Source organism: Gekko japonicus, unplaced genomic scaffold (genome assembly GCF_001447785.1).
Source record: "Gekko japonicus isolate JY-2015 unplaced genomic scaffold, Gekko_japonicus_V1.1 scaffold2, whole genome shotgun sequence".
Lineage (NCBI taxonomy): Eukaryota > Metazoa > Chordata > Lepidosauria > Squamata > Gekkonidae > Gekko > Gekko japonicus.
The window spans coordinates 967978-974779 of record NW_015175358.1 but is presented as its reverse complement, the minus strand read 5'-3'; the positions used below and the strand labels follow the sequence as shown (position 1 = coordinate 974779).

General features: G+C 46.0%; 1 protein-coding gene across 1 annotated transcript in view; it reads left to right on the top strand.

Annotated features, from left to right (window-relative positions):
- The first annotated feature begins 5109 nt into the window (after positions 1-5109).
- Positions 5110-6802, top strand: part of RPL32 (ribosomal protein L32) — a 4422-nt gene continuing 2729 nt past the window's right edge. Inside the window, exon 1 of the mRNA XM_015425265.1 lies at positions 5110-5206. The gene's annotated coding sequence lies outside the window, so the exon portion shown is untranslated. The remainder of the gene's footprint in view (positions 5207-6802) is intronic.

Here is a 6802-nt window from a genome sequence, read left to right as displayed (position 1 = left end):
CCCGATCCAGATGCCTACGGAGATCGTCAGTCAAGGCGACCAGCACAGTCTCCGTCCCATGACCAGGGCGAAAGCCGGACTGGTAGGGATCGAGGATGGAAGCATCCTCCAGAAAACTCTGAAGCTGTAACGCCACCGCCCTCTCAATAAGCTTGCCCAAATAGGGCAAGTTAGACACCGGCCAATAGTTAGCCAATTCGGTCGGGTCTAGAGATGGTTTTTTCAGGAGAGGGCGGACCATCGCTTCCTTGAGTGCCTTGGGGAATTGTCCCTTTGTGAGGGACAAGTTAATAATCTCCTGCAGGGCACCTCGGAACCCCTCGTGGCCAGCTTTAATAAGCCAGGAGGGGCACGGATCAAGGTCGCATGTAGTTGGGCGCACAGCTACGAGTAATCTGTCAACTTCCTCCAGACTGAGTCGGTTAAAACGTACTAAACCCGGCTCCAAAGACGTGCAAGGGGCCTCAAGTTCACTCACTGTCTCAAGTGTGGCGGGGGGGTCACGACGGAGCATCGAGACTTTATCTGCAAAATAGCTCGCAAATGCCTCACAGCCTATCTCCAATTCCCTACTGTTTTGACTGCCACGAGGCAGAGTTGTCAAAGACCGAATTGTACTAAATAATTGTGCCGGGCGTGAGCTAGCAGATGCAATTGTAGCCGCATAGAACTCTCTCTTTGCGGCTTTGACTGCCATCTCATATGAATGGGTGGTTCAAGTTCTCCCCCCTTTACCCAAGCAGGAAATAGAAATTTCAAGGACTTTAGACTAAAGAGGCTCCAGGAATAACTCCAGGAAGAAGCTGAAGGACATGCTTCTCTGACCTGGCCTGACCTGGCCAGTGGGTGAGGAAAAGAGAGGTGATAAAAGTCAGGAGCAGGGAGGAAGGTCTTTTTGGTCCATATGGAGTCCAGGAGAGCAGACTGAACTCTTAATTGAGGAGGCAGTCATTTTGAACATGTGCTGCCCCAGAGAGCTACAGAAAGCTTCAAGGTAATGATAACTCTGTAGAGATCGGTAGCTTCCTAAGCTTTAGGAGCTTGTCCTATTTTAACATCTGATAGGGCATGTATAGAAACAGGGACAGAGGATTTGCGTTCTACCCATTTCTTTTGGATTCCCTTGCTCAATCTGGTGCTGTGCTAAAAGTATGTTTGTGAACATGTTCTTTTTAATAAATACTTTATAACATAAGATGCTGGCAGTAGTTCTCTGTACCACATAGACCTCCACCATCTCAGACACGCTATTTTAAATGGCGCGCCAGTGGGAAGGCAGGCAGTTGACAAGTGGCTATTCCTCCAAGGGTGTGCAAGGCAGTAAACTGTCCCCATGGTGACCAGGCACTGGTGAGTGGGAGATACAGAGGCAAGACCTCAGATCTTGGAAGGTAAGCTGGGAGTCTTGACCCTCCCAGTGGGCAATTCCTTACCAAGGCCAGGTGTGGTGGTGGGTTACCGGAGAGAGAGTAAATCCTCTCCAGGAGTTGAGAAAAGCTTGGAGAGAAGGTTGGAACAGGGCCTGCAGGCCAGAGAAGGCCCGTTCTGTGTCAGTTTGGTGTCACTCACAGTGGAATAAGGACAAACAGAGAACTTGGTTGGCCAGGGATTGTAAATTTGACACACACGCACAGAGAGAGCAACGGAAGTTTTTTCCGGGTTGACTAGAGTAGAATCAGATCAGTCTAGCTAGGATGGAGTTAGCACAGCAAGTGAGAATTCTTAAGCTGATAAAGCAAGAGCTGCAGGAAGAATGCCAGAAGTAGCAGATAGTGAAAGCAGGACTGCTGATGGGATGAAGGCTCTCTTGCGAAGCTGCGGAAAGTCAATAGGGGCGGCTGCAGCTGAACGCCCAAGCCAGCAGGATAAACTCTGGCTCAAGGAGATGGAGAAGTTGCATTTGCAGGCAGAAAAGGAAATAGAGGTCCAGAAACTGAAGATGTGGGAGGAGCAGCAGAAGGAAGAGATGAAAGCCCACAGGCTTGAGAGGGAGGAAAAGCTGCAGGAGAGAAGGGAGAAGCAGAGCAGCGAGAGGCACAGCAAAGGTTGCAGGAGGAGCAACGAAGGATGCAGGAAGAGCAGCAAAAACACAACCTCGAGATGATGCACCTGCAGGCCAAGCAAAGCAGGAAAATAAAAGTTACCTGCAAAGATTTTGTTCCACATAAGGAGAGGGAAGACCCCTCAGTATATTTTGCATCTTTTGAGAAAGCAGCTGTGCAGTGGGAGATTAAAGAGGTGGGCTACATGTCCTACCTCTGTAGCATCCTAACTGGGGAGCTAGTTGCTATCTACTAACAGCATGCCCAAGAGGGAGGGGGGAGTAACTTTAAAAATTTCAAAGCCAGAGGGTTGTTTTAGTATTTTGTGTGTGTGAGAGAGAGAGAGAGCGTCTGTGTGCATTTGTGCTTGCGTGCCTGGAAGTCATGGTGACTTATGGCAACCCCCAGTGGGGCTAGGACTAGGGGTGTGCATTTGGCTATAGTCGAACCAAAAGATAATCAGAGATCTGTATTCGGCTACCAGTAGAGCTGAACACGAAAAAGCCAATATTATCCGGCTTTTTTGGGGGGTTCTTTTTGCTATACCGAAAAAAAGGACTCAATTAAACCGAACAACCTGAGCTGCCAGTCAGCTGTTGGTTTTAAATGCCTTTCCCTCCCAAAGATCGGGGAGGGAAAGAAGCATTTTAAACATGCCTGGGTTCCCCTCTTGATCTTCTCCAGGTGCCCTGCAGTTGCAGGGCACCTGGAGAAGATCAGGAGGGGATGCCTGCCCTCTTCCCCCAGCCTGCCCACCACAGCGGACAGGCTGGGAAAGGGAAGGGCAGGCCATGTACACACATGCCCCCTTTGTTCCCTGAGCCTCTCCGCTTTTGCAGAGAGACTCGGGGAAGTGCAGGGGGCATGTTTAAATGCCTTTCTTTCCCTCCCCAAGATCAAGGAGGGAAAGAAAGACATTTTAAACATGCCTGGGTTCCCCTCCTGATCTTCTCTAGCTAAGAGGTGTCAGCTAGAGAAGGGAAGGCAGAGAGAAGCTTTCCCTTGTCAATTTCACTCTCAGCTGATTAGCGGGGAGTGAAATTGACAGGGAAATCTGTAGGGGCTACCAGTGGGAAAGAAGGCATTTTCCCTCTGGTGGTGTAAATCAGTCCCAAATATGTTTGGGAATACCTAATATTTCCCCAGTCTGTGGAGTCAGGGTTACATCATGTGCTGTAAGGCTGGATTGCAGCCATAACCATGCTCTTAAATTCTGGCCATGCACTGTCCAGGAAATATTTTTTATAGGTAATCACCCTAAGTCGGAAGTGACTTGACGGCACTTAACATACACATCTATCATGCTCTGGAAAATGTCTATAGCGAAAGAAAACATTTAAATTCAAGATCAACTCCTACACAACCTTTCCTCAAAGTCTTTTGCAAACTAGGGGATATGTGTTGTTCTTTAGTAACAGCAGAATAAACAAGGTGTCAATTCAATTAATTAAGGCCATATGAGCTTGGAAGTCTCCACCTTACCAGACCCTCATTCTGCAAACCTCCAAGCACTACTTGAGCCATTTTGATTCACTATTGCTTTGCCTATAAAAGCACTGTGCATGGTTTGTTTTTAAAGTGTATATCTCATCTCTAATAGAAGGTGGCTATTTATACAATATATATAAATATAAGAATATAACCAAAACCAAGGCAATAGCCCACAAAGCCTACATAACAGACCAACTAATAGCAGCCTGCTCTATACAGTGGAGATACGTAACCATTGGCATCCAATGCAGAAAGCCTACTGAAACGGGTGGCATTACAAAGGTTCTGCAATATTATTGGAGACCGTGCCCTTTGCCGTTCTTCAGGAAGACTATTCCACAGCACCCAACTGCCTTGAGCTGCCGGTTGGTGTGAATGGTGAATTGAGAACAAGTGCACCTGCAAGGTGTTGAGCTGAGCTCACTCAGGTGGTAGATAGATGCAAGTTAGCTTGTCCTCCATTAATATAGCTTAGAGATGTATTTAGGGCATTTGTTTTAAGATGTTTTAATATTGAAGTTCTTGATTGCACAATGCCTTCTGTGCCTCCCTGGCCCCCATCTCCAAAGAACGACAGATCAAGTGGATAGACTTGCTTCTGAGACTGGACCCCTCCAGCTTCCACACATTGACTGCAAAGAATTACACTTTATTTCTCCATATATCCTGCGAAAAACACGGTACTAGGTCATTCATGCAGCTTCCATCATGCAAAAGTCAATTTATTTTATGTAAAGGAGCCCTGAGCTCAGGGTAACCTGATCTCATCTGACCTCAGAAGTTATGCAAGGCTAGTACTTGAATGGGAGATCTCCAAGAAATACCCGGAGACTGGCAATGGCAAACTACTTCTGAACATCTCTTGCCTTGAAAACTCTTAGGGGTTGTCGTGAGTCAGCTGTGACTTGACAAGGCTTTGCAGCACCAAAGGAGCCCTGAACAAAATGGTCAGGTTCCATTCTATGTCTTCAGTGGCACAGGAATATTCAAAGGAACTCCTAAAACAGGGATGAAATCCATTCCTGTTCTCGAGGGGAAAAGTTAACAATGATAAAAGCTGTGATCTGTGAACAAGAGAAACAGTTGGAAGTACTGTCATGTAACTGATTTGTAGCTCATACAAAGCATAATGATGAATATGCGCGACAAGGGATAGTACAAGCTGAAACGTGACGGCTCTTATTCTTGGAAGTTAAAATCACACAACCGGGGAAAATAATTTTTAATAATAGATAACACTCAACAGCGAATTAGTAAATTAAACTGCCCAATATAGCCGCGAGACAATCTCTGAGTACAGAGCTCGATACCACCACCAGATGTCGCTGTGCCACCAACGCCCGTCGCAACTACTTCGCCCTGTGCTGTTATATTGGCGCATACCGCCGGAGCTGACGTATTGGGGTCCTGCGTGTCATCATACCGCGGGAGTTATTATAACAGCAGTCAGAATTACCTTAACGAGGTATTTCCTGTATAGGATTTAATGTTTTATTCTATTTAGACATTAAGTAGGCTCAACCAACTGAATCACCTGTCTTTCCATCTGCGTGCTTGGAAAAGAGCTGACCTGCCAGGACCTGACGGTGACGTCCCATCAGCCTCTGCGGCTTCCGTTGTCTCTCTTTCTCTCGGCGCTCCCGGTCTGGTCGGGTGCCGCCATTAGCCGACTGGTAAGTTCGTGATCCTGTGCCATCCTGCCCGGCGGGTCCCCTGGGATGGCCCTGAACCCCCTTTCGGGGGCGCTGGCAGGCCCTCTGCGTTAGGGCCGGCCACTATTTTTAGGAGCGTTGGAGAAGGGAGCGTACTGCTGAAGCTAACCGGTGCTTAGGGGCTTCCCTTCATCGCCTGTGCCGCAAGTCAAGTCAGCAGATGAGCCTGCTAATCTTTCCTTTCTCCAAAGGAGGTTTTTTGGGGGTTTTTTTGGATGGTGGGGGTTATACACGTGTAGTCTGAATGTGTGAGTGCAAGCAAGAGAGAAGAGGCAGGACATGAGGGAGGGCCTGTCAGTCTTTCGGGAGAATAAAATACAATGAAGTTTGGAGTGTTTTTGTAGAACATTTCCGTAGGTATTTAACTTGAAATAGCCAAGCATTCGCTGCTGGAATGCTGTGTGAGAAAAATGATTAACGTTATAAGTAAGTTCCTCGCTGATACTGCCATTTGCACGAGTTTCCAGCGCAGGGAGCTCTGACGTTTTTCTTGAACAGGTTGCTGTTTAGTTTGAGGTTAAAGTAACTAAGATGCAGTTGGGGGGGGGGGAGTTTGTTCTTGGCAGAATGGACCCCTGTTCGCATGTTCTTCGGTGAACCTTGAAACCCGTTGTGGTGCTCATTACCAGCCTTATGAGCGTAGGGTGTTTTTCTCCCCTTGCAGTAATTTAGCACTTTGGCTGTTGATGTGGAATGAATCAAGAGTCAGTCTGGTGTAGTGGCTATAATGTTGGATCAGGAGATCCAAGGTTGGAATCCCTGGTCTAGGTGGAAACCTCTTGGGCTAGTTGCTCTCTCTCTCTCTCTCTCTTTTACTTACTTCACGGGGTTCTTGCAAGGGTAAATTGGAGGAGGAGAGAATAATATAAGCTTTTGTGTCCCCATTAGGGAGAAAAGCAGGGTATGAATGAATTGTAGAGGTAAAAGTGCTAGAAATGTTTAACCCATGGAAATTGCCCCCACCCCCACCCGGAGAGGGGTTGGGGGGAATTTTGGTTAGAAATTGAAGTATATGTATTTGGTTTAGGTTTGATAAGAAAGTAACTGTTTTGCTGCTTAAGCAACATAAAACTTGATTTATAACTTTGTTATATAAAATGGTATCAATATATTTATGGATTTTAAAAGTGCACATTTTTTCGTTTTCTACAAGAAAAATTGCAAATACCCCCAATACTAAAGTGAGAATTGTAAACTTTTGCATTCTGTGTTGTCTTAACACGTTTTACTCATAGGGTTTTTTAGCTCTCCCAATTTTTGAAGGGAAAAATAATGCTATACATTTTGAGTCAGTAAAAGCATTTTGTTCATTTGAATAGACCAAGTTTCTTAATTTTTTGGGGAAAGGAGGGGGGAATAGTCAGACTTTCATGTGTTAACACATTTCAAGTGAAGACATTACACATTTCAAGTGAAGACAATGTGGTTTTAAAAAGGATTTTACTTATTTGAAAGAAAAATATTTCATAGGATTTTTTTTTCAGCACTCCAGTTTTCATGTTTTGGGGGCCTTTGCATCTGTACACTGAAGGGACATCTCCTTTCTTCAGGTACTGC